The sequence below is a fragment of the Heliangelus exortis genome, chromosome 3 (assembly GCF_036169615.1).
Source record: "Heliangelus exortis chromosome 3, bHelExo1.hap1, whole genome shotgun sequence".
Lineage (NCBI taxonomy): Eukaryota > Metazoa > Chordata > Aves > Apodiformes > Trochilidae > Heliangelus > Heliangelus exortis.
In genome coordinates, this window is record NC_092424.1 from 18,660,093 (window position 1) to 18,679,663 (window position 19,571).

The following is a 19,571-nucleotide window of genomic DNA, read 5'->3' on the forward strand; positions in this document are numbered from 1 at the left end:
AGGGTTTTGAAGGCACTACCCTTTGGAAGTTGAACCAAACAAGCTTAATTGTTTTACTGCCCACTCTAATTTTCCTTTCTTTTTCTGAACATGAAAGTTTAGTCCAACTACATCCTTTCAGTCACCCAAAGACCTTCTAGAAATCATGATTTCCTCAGAGACAGCGATGGAAGTTTACCAATTCTATGACACCTTAAATCAAGAACAGATCATACTAAACATTAAGTTTTCCTCTAGCTGCAGGGCTTTTTTTTTTTTTTTAATAATTCAGCACGAAAAAAAAATTTCCTACTCACAGTTCAGGAAAAAGCCCTATAGTCTAAAGCTATGCCCATTCTTCTTCAGCCATTATTAAGAAAGGACACACCAGGACAAAATGAACTCAAAGAAAAATCAACAAAAGTAAGGAGAGAGAATGAAAACTAACATAAAGAAACTTTTTCCCATCCCATCCAGCAATACAGATGTCAGTGGTCAACTTGGACTTGTTTTTTTACCCATGCCAGTACCAGAGTCATGATAGCTCTGCAATGAAAATAATGCCAGCAGGCAGCAGAACTTGGTAATAAGAGGTTGCATATCTGATAATAAAAATCTTTCACATGATGAACAGATGAAATAACAGAAAACAGAACCCTGTGATAAAAAAAATAAGAACACTCCTTGATGAATAGCATTGCTCTGCCTACTCAAATATTCTCTGGATTAGCCTAAATTCTCAGTGAATATATTACTTCAGTTCTTTAGAAAACACTGAAATTTTCTTCCCCAGTAAGAACATTACATTTCTTTTCCTCTCCTGCCTCATTTCCGTTTCCTTCCTAAAGTAACACTTAGGACTTAGAACCAAGGAAAGGAGATGATAAGCACTAAGTGGTAAGAATTAACAGTTCCAAAACTGGAACAAAATAAACTGTGCAGAGGACAGTTTGCATTTGTTCACATGTAGCCCAGATTCAACAGTTCTTTTTGTACATGAGACAGTTTAATATGACTACTAAAAAGAACTTAGAAAAGGATGATGGAGACTGCAAAGCAGAATTCTAAAACCATTACTATAGAAAGACTTCAAGCACAAATCTGACAATTTGTGACAGGTCTAAGGAGTCATGACCACTCTGTATGCAAGAGCTTCTATTTTAATCAGTGCTCCAAGACCTATTAAGAAGTTTTTCACATTTGCTTCATATTTCTATGTGAAGCTGTCAACATAACCAGGTTTCAAGTCTGGACAAACTTTAAGACACCTTTCAAAACAATGAGTTGCTTCAGTTATAGAATTACTACCTCAAATTTTGCTTATACAGAATACATTTGAATCTGGAAACTAAACAAAAGGAAACAACAGTGAAAAAAGATCTCTTCAAGTAGTAACCAAGTAGTGCTTTTCTTCAATGGAGCCCTACTTACCCTCTGTACAGATTCATAAATAGTGAAAACTTCACACTGAAAATAGTATGATCATTAAATGTATCTGAGAACATACAGTACTTTTCAAGGGAAATATTTTCCAAATATAAAATCAATAAAGGCTTTAGAAAATACAGTTTCAGATTACTTTCCCCAGTGACATATTTCAGCCCATGATAAATTCTGTTCCCTGCCATGGGCAACAGCAGTGCACAAGCTTATTTGAAGTATCCTGAGCTATACTAGAATTTTATTTCTTCCTCTCTGATTCTATAAGTCAAGCCCTGCATCTATTCATGTTAAACAAAACCAAAACCAACCAACCAAAACCAAACAAACACAAAAAAACTTGAAACCAAACAGAAACCAAATCAAACCAAACAAACAGAAAAAAACAGAAATTGTTTTGACAGTCTAGCTTTATCTCCTTCCCTCAAAAAGTCAGATATTCTAAGTTGACAGCATTTTTCCCCCCCTTGAAATTAAACCAATACTGCAACAGTAGTTAAAACCATACAGTAAGCTGCTTTGGTTAACAACAGCTACTATTTTGAGGGCATTATAAATATTTTAGATTAGTTCTTGGCCTGGAGTTGTTTGTGCATTCTAGTGTCACTATGGCAGAGATGTAACAATGCTTTCCTTACACATCAAGCAAGTCTTAATTAATATTTCAATTTTAAAACACAGGAAAAGGTTAAACTGCAGCCTTCACCATTTTTAAAAAACAGATAAGCTCTCAAGGCCTGCCTGCAGAGGAGACTGCACTATTTAACTCTAGCAAACACAAAAATGTGAAACATTCTCCTTCCAATGCAATCGACCACAAAGGCAGTATGTTTGAACTTCTCCTTGATCCCATAAACTAATGTTGAAAGAGAGAATCACCTTAAACTACTTCCAGTTTCTTTACACTGTAAGATATACACAGAATCTAAACAAGTGTTGGCTGGTAAACTTCCCACGAAACAAAGAATTGCTATCATTAAACCATCTTTTAAATGACTGAATGCCTATGAACTTCTAGGTTATCTTCTAAGCAGCAGTTCAGTTGTGGTACACTTGCAAAAGTTTTACAGAACAAGTTTCACACACCTCCTTGTCCCCAGTAGTAGCTCTAACTCTTGTTTACATAGATTGTTTTCATTTTGCTTCAGTATAAAACCCATAGTATTTCATGTTTTATGTAAAACTACTGGTTTAGAAAAAGTGCTCTTCAGCAACCAAATCAGCCCCTACCTAGACTTTGGATGATCCCAATAAATTCATCCACCAGCCTAAGCAATCTGTAAGGAAAACAGCAGGAAATCAATTCAGATCAATCACTGGTTATTTTAGTATTATCTTAAGTACTACAACAGTACACACTCCCATTTCATAAAAGAAGATTAAAATAAGACATCATCACAAAGAAATGGAAAAGTGAAAGCAAAAAAATCCCTTGCTGTTTTGTGTTGCCTGGAAAAGTGGTAAATGGATAAATGTCACATCTGAGTGAGGAGTCAGCTTCATACACCTACAGGTAGTAGGGCCACAGTTCCTTGGTAACATTTGCCAAAGATGCCTGTAAATCCCACCTGTAATTAGACATTGTTAATAATCTCCTAGGAGTCGTCATTTCGTTCTTCCTGATGACACCCAAAGTGACATGTCCCTTGTCTACCAAAATGTAGGCCTGATCAGTACCCAGGGGAGTCAATGGACTGGCTCGCCTTAGGTCTCAAGATTTACAACAGCAGAAACAAGAAAAACACTTCATGTTTCTCTTGAACACACACACTGAAGAGCAGACCCTTTTCTTGAAAGATCAGCTACAATTTTTCTCAGATGCCCTACAGAGAATCAAACTCAATGTCAGCCAGTAGAAACCAGTGCCTGCAACTAGCACTGTATCTAAAAGCGAGGTTCTGCACACAAACTGGTGTGCAGAGAACCTTTTGACTAGGGTAAGATTTTCCTGTTTGGAACCAGAACAAACAAAACAACTGTTGTATTACTAGACTAGGGAAATGGAGAGCAGAAGTGGAAAGGACATAGAAACTGAGAAAAACCTGTGCTACATTCATTTTTTGTACCTTTACAGAAGCTCTCTGAAGTCAGTGTTTGAGTATAGGCCCATTTAAGGTAGAAGACAAAGGAACATTTCTTTAGCTGCATACACTGTAGACAGAAATCTCAGAACTCTACCTGCAGTCCCACAGTTTCAGTACAGTACTTCTCTGCTGATGTTTCAGCAGCTTTTCAAGGTCACAAGGGCAATCACAAACAAGTCCCTCCCCCCTTTAATTCCTAATCCACTACCCTCAAAATCCGATCTGGCTGTACTCTACAGGCTTCAATACCTCATTCATTTTCTGAACCTTCATTCATTTATCTCCTAGAATCATGGTCCAAAACCATCATACATGGTAAGACAGTGTATTACAGTGTGTACGACAAAAGGCTACAACAGATAGCAAAGGCAACTTTAGATCTGTCTATATACTTATTTAGAGGTTATTTAGTAAGCATGTTGGATACTCAAATTTTATCTATCCTATGGAGAATAGATTTTTAGCAACCATGAAAAAGCTGTTAGGAACATCATTTCATACTTCTAGACAAACTACCTGAAATGTAAGGGGGAGGGAAAAACTTTTAGCTCTTCTGGAAAAAAAATTAAATGGTGATACAAATAAAAAGACAGTAAGGCAAGAGATAGCAGAAATGAAAAATAAAATACAACCTAAGGAAGCAAAGCAATGGTGTGTTCTGTATCCTCCCAACCTCACCTCTCTCTCCACCCTCAAGTTTTCTTGAAAGTGGCCACAATTTGTATGTTAACACAAGGCAAAAAAAAAAGAGATAATCAGGTCCTATGAGTTTTGTGGAAATAGTCAGATCAAGAAGAGACATCCAAAGGAGTGCCTCATGAGGACAAGTTGAGCAGGAGATCAGCTGTGTTAAAAGAACAGCTTCACAGGACAGCAGAGCAGATTGTCCCTCAAACACATGAAAATACTTTTAGAGATTACGATACAGCACACCCAGAAAAATCCAAACACAAGACAAAGCCACAGGAAGTCAGGCTTCATAACCTGTTGCTCACACAGCTAGTTTCATTCTGAAGTAAAACCATGAGAGAGCTACTTTTCAGAATTTATTGTAGCTTTAACAGACCATTTCAAAACTGGGGACAATAATTTGGAAACAGATTCAGTTACTAGTCAAGATAAACAGACAACCCTTACTTAGAGAGCAGCAGAACAATTTCTGCGGTCCTGACAACTCTACTTAAGTCAGGGGAAGGCAGAATTCATTACCCCCCCACCAGCTTAACACCCTCTGCAATGTTCTAAGGTGCCTTTTAGAGACCCAGTTAATACATCTATATTAGCACTTTAGTTTGGATCAGGAGTAAATCTGAGTCACCCCACACATCTGGACATCTCTCAGATTAACCTCAACCAAAACTGAAGAAAACACCCAATATCCAGTAAAGTTTGGAGTATCCTTGGTCCACAACCAGACTACAACTAATATAAAAAAGTGCCATGAATTACATACACTGGGCATACCTAACTTGCTGCTTCACTTTACCATCTTCAACTGCAGCATACTCCTTGCTTAATGTGGCAGATACTGCCCATTCATTTAAAAGAGCCTTGAGCAGCAATAAGTAAACCCACAGACTTAAACTGCCAACCCACACCTCATTAGCTCTAAAAAGGAGGGCTGCACTGTGAATGAGTGTTCCTTTTCCTGGAGTAACTATAGTAGCACTCTTCAACCCCTTGCCCACTTCTGCTTCCACTCTACAATTAGGAGTATCAAAAGCTAGTGGGATACAACTAAGAAAGTTCACTGAATCAGGTTTAAAAAAGCCCCAAGATCCACACACTTCATGCATCACCTACACTAATTATTTAATAAAACTTTTTAAATAACACTGAAAAAAACCCAACACAATAACCCGCATCAATGGCTTCACTGTAGCTGCTGATAGGAAAGGAAGAGCAGCACGTGCTCAATAATGCTTTATGTTACTTGCACATCAGCTTAACCAACAAAGCTGCCCAGATAAGAGGGGGTTTTGTTTTTGAATAAGCTGACCAACATAATATTCATTGTTTCAGTTTTCCACTTGAATCAAAATATCAGTTCTTTACAAATAGTTCCATCATTTGATATTTGTTCTCTACAGTCATCAATTTTTCTTTTGCTACACAAAATTTTAAATACAAGATCATGAGTTTTGAACAAATAATATGTGGCTTTAGCAGGACAGATGAACTGGCTACAACAGGGCAAAGCAGTATTGCATGAATAATTACAATAAAGTGTTCTCTACTCAACACACCATCATCACCTTACTTCATTACCTCTGATAAAAACAATTAATTCATATACTTACAATGCAGAGACATTTTTGCTCTACATTCAGACAACGTTTGATTCCTACACAGGGCACAGACACAGAAGTAGGATTATTGAAGAAAACATTTTCTGTTGCATGCTAATCCCCTGGAAACTGCAAAGATCCACTCGTGCTTTCCTTTGTGATTTAGCTGGAAGTTTGTGGTCATTGACTTGCCATTACCATGCACACCAAAAAGCCATCTTAACCTCTTCAGTAGCCTACTCTGAAACAGCCTTAAACAGGGCAGTTTTTCTGAGCTCAGCTCCTGTTAACTTGTGAAAATAGACTGAAGCACCTAGTTGTACTTTTTATTTGAAAGAAAACTCAATTAAAAGGTTATTTCCCATCAAAAACACAGAGAACCTACACCATGAGATAGTAATGCAGTAACACCATAAAATGATACATTTAAATAATGCTAATGAGAAACTAATGGTGCATGGGGAAAGTGTTGTGGATAAATTATTTTTCCTAGCAGAAGAATACACAGTCCTAAATAATTTCCTCTGAAATTATAAAAAAAGGCTTTTCTCTGCTGAGACATAGGGGTTTCCCTTCTATAATTTTCTACATTGAAACATCTTTGTGCCTTCTCTCTCAGTGTAAGTTATTCTAAAAGCCAAAAGACTAATTTAACCTGGTCTCATCAACAACCCCTACGTTTCATCATGCCAATAATGCCTCAAGAAACTGAGATGAGCTGAACTGCTCATCCCGAGGTGGTATATAGCTTGTCTCAGTTACCTCTTACCATCCCATGCAAAGCTTTTCAGACCAATTTTCTTTTTCAGAGTGACACTCTTTAACTGCTTCAGAATTTTTATTTGGCTTTAGCACATGATACAGATAGCCATCTGTGTAAGGTACAGATATAAATCTGTGCCAAATTTTAAGGAGCTTGACTAAAGTCTCCCATGCTCAGTATCTGCCCAAGACTCAAAGGCATTTAACAAATACCTGAAAGGTTTACAACATTGTATGCTAGAGAAAAACAATTTTTATCTTTTGAATTTCTCTTCATTGGACTTTTATAGTCCCATATTACTTAAATTTGGGAAGCTTTTTTTTTTTTCTAATTAAAAACTTGCAATGATTTGTCCAGATTTTGCAATTAAATTTCCAAAAGATCATATGCATTCTAGATATGCGGAAGACAAGGGCTAAACCAGACCTCTCTTGAAGTTTCATAAAACATTTATCGTGCATCCATGCGACGAGCAAACAGAGAGAAGGAAGAAGCCACAGTTCACACACTGTACATCTAATAAGCCAAATCTTGAAGATGATTGAGCATAAAGATTGGAAGAAAGGAAGTTAAGGAAGTTAAAAAAGTTATAAATAGTAGGGGAGTCAAGATAGCAAAAAATGTTAACAGTTTTCCAAAGAAAACTGTTCCAAAGAAATCACCCCTTCTCCAATACACTAAGACAAATATTTAGATCAAATCACTTAAGTTGCTAAAAGACTTAAGATTTTGAACGATGCTTCTCCATTTTCAGACAAGTGAAGAGAAGCAAGCACAGGATCAGATTCAGAGAGCAAGAAAGACTGGTGCAACAAGGTGACAAGAATTAAGAGAAAACAAAACCAAAATTGAGTACACTTGATACAGTTAAGGTGGTGAGCAGGAAGAATCCATATTAAAGGGGAAAAAAGTAACTACAGACACAAAGATATGCACGAACAGTGGTTACTCTTCACAATTCACACAAGAAGCCCAGAGCTTCAGTTCTTTTACCAAGGCTTCCCCATTCAGTTGGAAGAGACTGTGTGTGCAAAAAACCATGGTTAACCAGCTATCTTCCACATGCTGACCAGAAAAGAAGCTATTTACCACTTACTAACTACAGCAACAGATCTAAGTATTCCTTATGGACTGGATGATCCATGACACTAACAAATGATCCATTTCAATTTTCACTGTGGTTTGGAAGAAAACAAGAAAACCACCACAAACCAAAAGCAGCTAAACAAAACAAACAAAAAAAAAAAAGGAAGTGCATCTCCCCAAAGAACACTATTGTCGCATGTAGCCAAGCATGCTGCAGTTTGTTTCATTCAAGACAAGAGGATTTTCTGAACAATATTGTTCTATGTACAACCCCATCCCTTGCTGCAGTCTAAATAAACCCCACTCCAAAAGTTGATATTAATTTTTAAAATACAACTACTTCATTCAGATTTTTACATCCAATATTAAGAACAAATTTTTATTGCCTTTCCCTTTTCGTAATACAAAGGCAACACATTCATGAAATATTTGCTGCTCTCAGTCACTCACTCCACTAGTGACAGTTCCTGACACTGAGCACCTTTAAACACTATGTTCAACATAGAGATTTCACAAGCTTTAATTTCAGTTGTGATAGGTTGATATTTCAGCAAGACAGGATCTCAAGTTTAATAAGTCAGAAGCACACATTATGCTCACCATTGGAAAAGTCGGAATGAACAATGAGAACTCCACACCAGAGACAAGAAGGGAAATGGATGATTCAGGATAACTACTATGAGGTTACGTTATTTTTTCTCCAGTTCCCTAGCTCAGTAACTGATCACCTCACAGCTATGACAGCAAGATAAAAACAGGTTCTATGAACTCTAAATACAGCCTTCTCCATACTACATTAATTCTGTTTCCCTCATCCTGATGCTATATGCCTTAATTAAACCATATATCCTATATAACAACCTCTTCTAAATACCTGTCCAGAACAAGACATGAGGGGATGGGTAAGCAAGTAGTACATACTATCACAAATATACAGAACATGGAATACACAGGTGCAATCTTTCCTCACTTCAACCTGTGCCAAACAGCTTTCCATTCTAACAGATCAACTTGTCATACAAGTCTGGTCCCCAAATGTTTATGCACAAAGACTCTTTAAAGCATATGCCCAGTACAGAAGACTTCATACCTTGTGGACACATGCACTCAGGTACAGTATTAAGCTATATATATAGCACACAGGCACAAAAGCATTCAGGTCCCTGAGTCTGCACACACGAGGCTTGTCTGTACCACATTAGGTCAGCAGCTAACTAAAAGCTCTTATTAACATCATTGTGAGTGCTAGGCTCAGCAGGAGTTTACCCTTAAAGTTAATGGACAATTTACCCAGTGGAACAAACAGAACAAAATAAATAAAAAAGCACCTTTAACAGAAACACTATTGACTATTCTGAAGCCTCCCTTAATCCAATAATAATCATAATAATCACAAACGGCCTCATCTTAATTCACTTTTTTAGTTTCCTCTGACTGTCACAACTGTAAAACATTCCCTCCAACCAAGAGGAATCCCTGCAGAGTCCTACCTGCTCAGGGCACACCTGGAACCCTGAACTCAGTTTATCATCCCTCCCCCACACCATTTCAACTTTTCATAGCCTCAGCCAAAAAAGTCTGCCTCCTCTCTCCATGCACAGACTTCCCACCGACTCAGCAATATGAAAACTCCAGTTTCCCTTTTGCACAAATACCATTCCCCTGATACACACATGTATACATAGCCTAACATAGTGTTCACCCTGCATATGTATAATCACCACAAACTCATCCCACCTCCCCTTTTCAAGTGCAGACAAACCTTTCAAAGACTCCACCATTCATGTCTATTTTTAATAGCTACTCAAACCTTCTCACTTTCTCATAATCGGTGATGATGCCTGGAAATTTACTCACAGGAAGAGTGTGCTGATGCCTTTATAGACAGGAATTTACACTGCCCAATACCCCTAACAAATACAGATTACTACAGTCCTACAACTCCCCAGGTCATGCACAGACTTTTCTCCAAACTGCAGCATCATGACCCGAACACAGGGTATTTGCTACATGTTTTCCAATTTGTATACCATGGCTGAAACTACAAATATCCAGTTTTTGGATATCATCACAGGGGAGACACCAACTCACAGCTTCCCTCACGTTTCCAGGACACAGACCACAATTGCTTGCTGCCCTAGCCCTGCTCAATACCCAAGAAACAGGGCTCAAGGAGCTAATGACAGCCAAATCTCTCTTGCAATGTGAGCATCCGACAAACCAATTTACACGAAGTAAGAGAATGAATGCCTTTCTGTCCACATACCATCTCACATTACACACGAAGGTCTTTAACATTATGTTTAACCACACTGGCCACCAAGCAAAACAAGTTCAGAACCTTGCAGCAACCTGTTACTACTGTGCCTGTGAGTTGCACATAGGCTTACTACCCAAAGCCTCCTTCCTCCACTACGCTTGAAGCCTGACAACTTAGCACCTTACTTCCAACAACACACACGACCTATCACTCCTGAATTCATATTCTCTCATGTATCTCTATTTCTAAATACCTGTGGTTGCACCCACCACCCCTCGACCTACCACAACATGTAAACAGATTTTTCCAGCTACCTCCAAGTCCACCAAAATTATTTGCTCCCTTTGACTAAGAACAAATTATAATAAAAGTATCACCTCTGGTTCACGTAGCCAGCGAACTCCCAACTACAGAACAGAACTGCCTTCAACTTCTTTCCCCTTCTACACCAAAGGGTACCCGGCAGGGCCTATCCACCCGCGACTTCATCCCCTCCTCACACCAACACAAACCTTCACAAACACCCAGGCCCAACGACAACTCCCCCCAACACCTGGGCCCGTAGCTCCCACTACCTCGCCCACCCCCCGTCAGTAAACACCGGGTCCCGCCGGCCCCAGCCCGCCGCTCCCCGGGACCCAAGCAATGCACGTGCACGGACCGGGCCCGGCCCGCCGGCTCTCCCCCAACCCCACTCCTATCGCCCGTACCGGAACGCCGACCACCTTCTGCCCCTCGCCCGCACCGCACACAGCGGGCTCGGCCCGCCGGCTCCCCCACCTCACACTCAACGACCGGCGCTCGGGGCCTGGGCCGACGGCCCCCCTGCCGCCGCCCCGCCGGGGCGCACCGAGAGGGCGGGCCCTAATCCCGGCTACACCGGTGGGCTTAGATTCCCCGCCACTTCACCGTCGTCCCTCCCCCGTGAACCTACTCCAGCTCTCCCGCTGAGAAGCCGAATCGATGCGCCCCCAGCCTACTTCTCTCCCCCGGCGGGAAGAGGCGGAGGCCGGGGCCTACGCGGCGCCTGCTCTCTCCCCGGGGACGAACACGCAGCGGGCCCTGCCCGCCGCCCCTCCGTGCCAGCCCCCGCTTCCCACGGCACGCACGCAGGCCCCGCTGTTCAGTAACACGCCTGCCCAGGCCAGGCCCGCCTTCTCGGCCCCTTACCCCTCACTGTCCGCCTGGGCCCGGCCCGATGCATACGCAACCCGCTCGCCTGTGCCCCACGGCCGGCCCTGACCCCTCTACCTGTCGACGGACGAGTACCGGCGCCCTCCGGTGTCCGGGCTCCAGGCGGCCCGGCAGGGCCCAGCCCGAATGCGAGGGGGCCTGGCTCTGCCTCAGGCAAGGGCCGCCCCGCTCTGGCCGCCACCGGCTGCAGTCGCCACCCGTTCGCGCACTCCGAGCTCCGCCAGCAGCGTGGACATGTTGGGAGCCCCTGTCCCAAAGGCCGCCGCTAGGCCCGCCCTCCCCACCGCCCACGTCAGAGCGCCCCAGGAGGGGCGGGCGGTACACAGCCCCTGGCCCCGCCCCCACCGGCCCGCTGCTGTTCCCCCCCGGGCCGCCCGGCGTCCTTCCCAGCCTACTGGCTGCCGCTGCCGTCCCTCATCTCTCCCCGCCCTTTCCCGGTAACCATTGGCCGCCCGCCCCTCCGGCTCTACCCTCCCTCAGTGTCAGTGGCCGAGCCGTTCGCCGCTCAACCGCCAGCCCCGCCCACAGCCTTCTTCTGATTGGACTGTTCCCTTGTGCTCTGAAAACTATTGGCTGCGGCGCTTGTCAATCAAGGTGCTAACGCACGGACTCCGTCTCCGCACTCTTTTTATGCGGCCTCGTAGCCAGGGCAAGACTGACGGAAGCGGCTGTCAGCGAGGGCCCTCGCCCCTCCCCGCCTCCCTCCCTCCCTCCCTCCCTCCCTCCCTCCCTCCCTCCCTCCCTCCCTCCCTCCCTCCCTCCCTCCCTCCCTCCCTCCGCCACATCTGTTCCCTCCCGGCGCAGTTTGCCTGCAGGCCATTGGTTCTCCGCCCCGCCAGTCCCGCACCCTCCGTCTCCGCGGCCGCCGCTGCGTGAAATGGGCGTGACCGGGCTGGTGGGTGCCTCCTCCTGATTGGCTGCCGCCCCTGCCAATACAGCGGGACCGGCGGGAGCTGGGAAAGGGCCGGCGAGTCCCGGCGGAGCCGCGCAGTGAGACCCGGCCCGCGCGGCGATTGGTCCCCGGGAGGGGGAGGGAGGGGAAGAGGTGCGCGGTCCCATCCCCGTCCCGCGGGGAGGGGGGGGGGGGGGGGGGGGGGGGGGGGCGGGGGGCGGTGATGGGTACCCGTATGTTCCTGCCATTACATCACCGCCAGCCAATGAGGGCGCGCGGGGTCCCGTTTCCCGGCCGCGGGTGGGCGGGGCCGCGCGGGGCCTCTCGCGCCCAACCCCCGGTCCTGGCTGAGGAGGGGAGCGGGGCCGTCGATTTTACCACAGTAACGAGGGAGGCTGGAGGCTTCTCGGTCCTCGGCGTTCCTTTCCGCCAGCGGGGATCGAGCGCCGCGTCTCCCGTCAGGGGACGGACAGCCCCTCTGTGCCGCCGGGCCCCGTGTTTGTGCGTGGGCTGAGGGGGCGGGAGGCGAACACCGGAGCGGGGCCGATGGCACCGCGCCGCCTGAGAAGTAACGGCGGCTGGGTGAGGGCGCGAGTGCCAACTGCTCCAACGAGAGCCTCCCCTTTGCAGGCCTTAATTAACCTCCTGCAGGGGGTCGCCTAACCTTTAACTTCTCTTTTGCCCCCAAACGAAAATGTTTATTCAGTAAGGAAGACAAAAATCCGCCCGGTGCCTCATAATTCCTTACGATTGCCGTCTTTCTCAGTCAATGGGTTTGCTGAGCGAGTTGGGGTTGATTTGAGAGAGACCCAACTCCTGCCTCGGTGTGCAGCCCATGGCTGTTCTGGCGTCAGGGAGACTCAAGACCTCATAAGCTCTGTGGCAGAGATGGGATCTCCTTGCCTTTATTCTTCCAAGTGTCCAAACTTGAGTGTACAGTTTGTGCAAATGGCATACAGATAGGCTACAGATGCCCTGGTACTCTTACACTGAGGTTTTTTTTCCCCACACACTATACACCAGTGTGAACGAACACTTCTGCTGTATGTGGGACTTAAGATCACAGCTCAAAACACAGCTTACACAAGCATTTTTATTTACCCATCTGTCTTTCGGAGCGTTTGCAAAAGAGCTGGCCCTGAGGAAGATGGGAACTTCCCTTTCTGGAGTTGGTGTTTTCTCCCAGAGTTCAACCTATGCACAGTTGGGGATTATTTTTCCATAACTCCAAATACTTGCCAGCTTTTAGCTTTAAGGACATGGTACCCCCATTCACATCAGAAAATCCTTACACAGAGCTCTGGAGGTGCTCAGGTAACTAATGCAACTGCAGCTCTCAAGTTATCACTGAAACTTTGCTTTGTACTGATTCAAGTGCATGTACTATTCAAGGAAAAGATGGGAAAGGCCACTCCAGAGTGACAGTGCTGCTTGACACATCTCTCTACCATTTGATAGAGAATGAAATCTAGATTCCTCAGCACAGGCACTCGTGAGGTTGTTCAGAGACAGCAAGAACACTGAGCCTGCTGGTCGGTGTCTGTCATAGAAAACTTGCTCATAGACAAGCTAATTTGAGTGCCCAGACAGAGCTGCCAATCAACCTAGTTAACTTTGCAGTGCCCACATGATCTGGGACTCAAGATACTTTTATACATCTAGCTGGAGAATTGTTCCCCCCTTTCTCCAGGCTTATATCTCTTAGTCATTTAAACACTTCATGTATTATTAAAGTGATGACAAATCTGACTAAAAATTGCTATGTCTTCAGGTTGATGAATATAAAATTAATTCAGCCTAGATACTTCTTGGACTTTTAAAATACTTTTTTATCTCAAGTGACTTACCAAGAGTATTTTGAGAGGCTGTGACCCTTTAAAGTAATGGTAAGCCTTGCACAGATTTCAGCAGGTACAGAACTGGGCTGTAATTTTATCTGGTCTCTGTTTACAGCCTCTGCTTTGCCTCCTGGCTACCTGCCAGTGAGATAACATAGGTAGCATTAGATAATTTTGCTTAATGAGATCGAGGTATACTCAGCTGCTGACTCTTCCATCTAATTTACTGTACCAGCCATGCATCCCACAGTGACTACTAGAACAAAAATGCACAGAAACACTGAAGGAAATCAGAACAAAGTCTTGCAGTTGTCATTCAAACCTGCTGACCCTGCCTTTCTCCTTGCTTCTTGGGTCCACACTTTTGTTCTAATCCTCTTCATTTCACCTTCAGCTCCCACTGCATATCATAATGTTATAACGAGTTCAGAGAAATATGAATACCAGTACAGCCTTTATGGAACTGACTTCCCCAAATAATAAATATTACCCTCCATTATCTCTAATGTAATAAATCATATCCCCTATTGCTTCTCAAACACGACCTGCTTAAATGTTAGAGGTTAACCAAAAATCAACGCCCTGCACATGAGTCCTTAACCAAGGGTAAACAGCACATTTCTAATCACTAGAAAATGTGCATATCTGGCTGGTTTCTGTGGGCTAAAACTGAATGCTGGCATTGCTCAAGAGATGTGTGTGGCAAGAGACAAAAAGCATAGTGACAGGCAGCAGGGGCGGTGGGTGAAGTAATAAGTAGGTGAAATAATGGTTGTATGTGGCAATGTGGAGTTAATGGCTAATCTAGGGATTTTTTGCCTTTTGGTGGCTGGCCCCAGTTAAGCTTCATGTAACATTACTAAAGTGGGATATTTGTTTTAGAATACGTGTGTGTTGGGTAAACAGTAATGTGTGCCTGCCTGAAAGCGTGTGCAGGTTTTTTTATTACATGCAATGTCCATCTGATTCTTAGTGGTAATGAAAACTACTGTGAGCTATAGAAATATTAATCAATAAATGGGAAAGAGATTGTACAGGATAAAGGTAATTTCCAAACAACTTCTTTTTATACTGCACTTAAGAGGAAGGAAAGTGAGTTCTTAACATTTGGAGTTTTAAATTTTACAATTTTTAAATGTTCTGTTATTCCTGGTGAATGGATTTGTTGTTTTAGGAGTGGTTGTTGATGAATCTCAATAATTAAATTTGTTTAATGTTTGAATGAATGTAAAACAGGTCTTGACAAAATAAAAGTAACGTTGGGAAGCTACTCCATCTGACAGTGTTTTCACATTGGTATGCCAAATCCTACATCTGCTTTTGAAAAAGTTAGTTTTCTATCTGAAGCAAAAATCCATCCCAAGTCTTAACTGGCCTTCACAATGGTTTGACCACAAGTGTCAACTGCTCTAGTTTCACAAGAAAGCATTCTCAGACACTGAGAATATTCACAGCACATGAATATTTTTATGTGCAAAGCAAACAAGGTCTTTCATTTTCAGCTGAGTAACTTCCCATGGAAATTAATTCACTAGACAACAGTAGTTAAGTTCTTCGCCACTTCCCTGTGCACTCCTAGATTACACCATCTGTGAAGAAATGAAGGAAACCACCACAGATAATAAGGCCATCTTTATGTTAAGAAATCAGCAGAGAAAATTTGTGAAGATTCATATAATATGTTGCCTTGGTTTTGCTCAAAGAGAGGAATACTAAATGCCAAGACAGTAATGGGGACTAGGAAGAAGGAGGGATGAGAAGCATAGAAAAAGGCACAGACACAGGCAAATGCAACAAATAAGTACTGTTACTGTGATAAAATTAAAGAACTGGAAAGTGGATATGCTATTTCCAGCATTTAGGGGGGAAAAATGGGGGATTTTAACAAAACAGTTCAGGACCTCCACTTGTGATAAAACTCAGGGAGTTCCTATCTGGAACACATAGATTAGAGTAGATTTGAAGCTGAGGAAACATAGAAGTTAAAATAAAGATGTCTAGCAGCATTCTGTGTGAAGGAAGCAATATTCTGCAAAGAAAATAGCTCATGATTTTGTTCCAATTTATTTTTGGAAAAGATAGTTTTACACTAGAGTGTATTGAGAGAAGAGGGTTGCAAGATCGATACAGACCGGTGGGTGGAAGTTTTGGAAGTAGCTAGAAAATTCCATATTATTGAGGAGGTGGTACCACTTGGATACAAAGAACCAGTCAGCAAGATCTCGGATTCCCAGTTAATATTTTGGGGAATCCATGTAACTTTTAGTTGAGGCCAGACATTCTGGGCTGTGGTAGTCAATGGATTCTTCCTCCAAACTCTCGCTGAGCCTATAAGTGGTAAAGCTTTTGAAGGATTCAAGAATATGCCCTGAAAGGCTGGGCTGGAGATAGTAAACCTGGAGTGGGAGGTCACAGTTTGACTGGTGAAAGGCTGGCGTGAAGGAAAGTAGAATTTTCTCAGTTTCAGGAAGGTGAACTGTGGTAACTGAAGGCACCGGACAATAAAATCAACTTGTATAATGAAAATAGGAATTTGAATGTCTTAGAGGCCCTAGGTATCTTAAACCCAAAACTACTAATTCCATCAGGATTCTGTTTCTCACACAAGGCAAAAAAGTTTACAGGTAGAGGCCTCAAGGCGTAAGTGGAAGAGAAGTGGCATCAAGAGGGAGGGAAGAATTACAAGCAGAGAGCATACAGCAAAACCAAAAAAAAAAAGGTCTGGTTCAGGAAAAGATCTCAGACATCAACAAATGTGAAAATGAGGGGAGAATTTATTCAGAAAATCAGGTTAGTTTAGATCTTGCATATGATAACTGGAAAATCAGCGAGGTGCAACATAATCTTGTAAGATAGAAGTGATTTCGCTTTCCAGTGAGCAAGATGTGGGGTTTAGGGATAGTCTGCCTGTGATTCTAAAACTAAATGGATATTTTGTCTCAGTTTTCAGTAAAGATGGTGATGTTGAACACAGATTTAGAGGACAGGATAGCTAGGAGGGAAAGGAAATTGCTAGTATCACATAAAAGATTAAAATAAAGCACAGTCTACATCCTCTGGGCAGAACAGATAATGCCCATTCTGGAAATCAGAAAACACTGTCAAATGAAATCACTTGTCTCATAGTAAGCTTTTTAAAGTAAGTATAGCAGGAAATGAGAAAGAGTTATGTTTGTTTACAAATGGTGGAAAATGCCAGATTAACCTAATATCTTTCTTTGATAGTATCATTCAACTTGGAGGTAAACAGGAAGTGATAGGAAGTAGGAGAGCAATATCAGAGACTAATGGAGGTGATGGATTATCCATAAAGGATAAAACAAAATCTAATGGTGAGCAGTGAAGTATATGAGTAAAAATTTTTCTCTTTTCTCCTGCCCCTTCCCTCCTCCACCCCCAAAAAACCACAGTTTTTGGGCTGAAACCTACTAGATAGTTTCTTTAATGGCACTGCAGAACAATGTTGTGAGAAATAAATTTGTAAATGAGCCAGTGCTTGGAGGTACCAGCAGTGAATAGAACTAGGGAGCCATGCATAATAGAACAGTTGCAGAAATAAAAATGCAGTTAACTTCAAAAGTATAAAAGCAAGACTTTGGGGGGTTAATACCAGAAATTTCCTCTAGACACCAGAAGCTCATCACTTCAAGAAGATAACAAAGAAGGACAGAATATTCTAATTTTATCATGGCATGATGTGAAATGCCATTCAGCTTCAGCATTAGAATGACAAATGCAATCATAAGCATGATTGAGCAACAGGTTAAGTGCCTTCACATAGGCACTTAATTGGCAGTGTGGAAGTACTTATTTGGAGCTCCACACAGGCAGCCATGAGCTGGCTTTGAGATGTAACAAACTGAAGGGGTTGATGTGCCATGACTATTTCTGTTGCCTTCATTTGAGCTTTGTTCTTGTTGTTAAATTGGGTAGAGACAGACAGCCACAAGCTGTCAAGCCAGTTTGTAATTAAGCCATGACTTAGCACGGCTTAATAAGTTACTACTCCTCAGAAAAAGCTGTAATAACTGCCTGTGTGCATGCTCCCAGCTTGTCCAGCTGCTGAAGTAAAATGTGTTAGTTTAAGCTACTGAATGCTGCTATATGATCCTATCTGGTAGAGCAATAATTTGCCATAAGAACTCAGTCTCATGAACATTCATTCACACTTTTCCTCTGTGCTACTGGGAAGCTCAGAACTCAATGTAGTATTGTAGGTAGCATGGGAGACAGACTGGAAGTTTCAGTTCTGTTAGCTTCTTGCTGACATGTCTCCTTTTGCAGTCTAAAATCTTGCTAAACATTTTACTTTGGTGTTAGAATACTAATTTCTGCTTAGACTACTCTCACTTGTCATCCCTAATGTGTATTTTCATTATTATTACTGCCTTGTTTTGTTTTTCACATCTGGATTTAGGGTTACTTTTTTTACCCTCCAACTGAAGTATTACAAGAGGCCTTAAAATGTTTTGATAGATCTGAAAATGCTTTAAAAGAGTTCAAAAGCTTAAGTATACTCAACTGTAAAGTACTTATGTTCTTATCATCTTTTAAGCTGATGTTATTGAGGTAGTCAATCAAGTCTGGCTAGCAAGCCTGCTTTTAGGTTCCATAAGAGAGACTACTTTTGGTTTACAATATACTCTCAATTTTCAAACATCTTTCAGGTACTGTATAGATACAATGTTATACAGTGCAGACCATTCTAATGAAAATTCAAAAATAAGCATAAGATTTTAAAAGGAAAAAAAATTAAATCTGAAGAGGTTATCGTGAAGATATGCAACTTTAACCAAGATTTATTGTCAGTACAATTCCATCACTACATTTTCCTGCCCACTTACGCTTCTGTCCTTAACATGTCTCTAATAGTAATCTAATGAGGAGTTAACAGCTTCCTACTTAATCTTTGTGATATTTTCTTAATTCATATGGAATCATCATTCCTGTTAATTCACTATTTTACCTGTCCTTCCTATAACTATGAAATATAATTGCTTAGGAGGGTGACAAAGGTTGCTTCATAAAATCACTGATACTTTTAAAGCACTTTACTACATTTCCATTCACCATCATCTCTTTTTCTCCCCACTGCTGAGAGAGAAGCAGCTTGAGACCCCCAGTGAGTGGGGGCTTGTATCACACGCTTTTCTACCTACCCATGGGTAAGAGAAGGTGCTTAGAATGAGGCAACACATCAGGCAGAAGCCATCTGATCTGTGTGAGCAGTCTGTATTATTTGAGGATGTTTCTGGTGAGGGCATTCTTTTAAGATCTGCTGAGCTGTTAAGCTGGAATGGATGTGACTCCTCGTCCTTCACCAGTAACTAAACTGCACAGTGTGAAAGGTTGCCCCAGTACACATTTGAAACATTAGTGATAAGCAAAGCTGGTCTTGAGATAATTTTTTTAATTTACAGTTTTAAAGACTAGGGGAGGGGGGAAAAGGTCATCTTCTGACAGAAACTTCATTTTGTCCAGTAGGACACTGAACCTTTTCCTAAAGAAGTGAGCTGCAGCAGGGGCTGTGGAGTAAGTTATAGATGCATGCAACTGGTGAATACAAGTTTAAGTAGAAAGGAAAGGTGGCAAGAAAGAAAACAAACCAAGAAAAGTAAACCCTCAGCAAGGGAAGGCTGCTGTTTCTCTAAAATCTTGTAATGTGTAAACAGTGCTCTCTGATACCCATCCCAGTGATGTACCCCAGAATAAGTGGTCCAGCAGGCCAGAGCTGCAGACATGACTTG

General features: G+C 42.5%; 1 protein-coding gene across 15 annotated transcripts in view; it reads right to left on the bottom strand.

Annotated features, from left to right (window-relative positions):
• The window catches only part of PPM1B (protein phosphatase, Mg2+/Mn2+ dependent 1B), a 60,317-nt gene extending 47,934 nt beyond the window's left edge, over positions 1-12,383 (bottom strand). For 3 of the 15 annotated variants that reach the window (XM_071739488.1, XM_071739489.1, XM_071739481.1), the window contains exon 1: positions 11,152-11,399. The gene's annotated coding sequence lies outside the window, so the exon portion shown is untranslated. Of the gene's footprint in view, positions 1-10,610; positions 10,630-11,070; positions 11,433-11,941; positions 12,152-12,364 lie in introns of those variants that run through there. The other 12 variants (XM_071739482.1, XM_071739483.1, XM_071739476.1 and 9 more) reach the window with 10 other exon arrangements.
• Between the last annotated feature and the right edge of the window lie 7,188 nt (positions 12,384-19,571).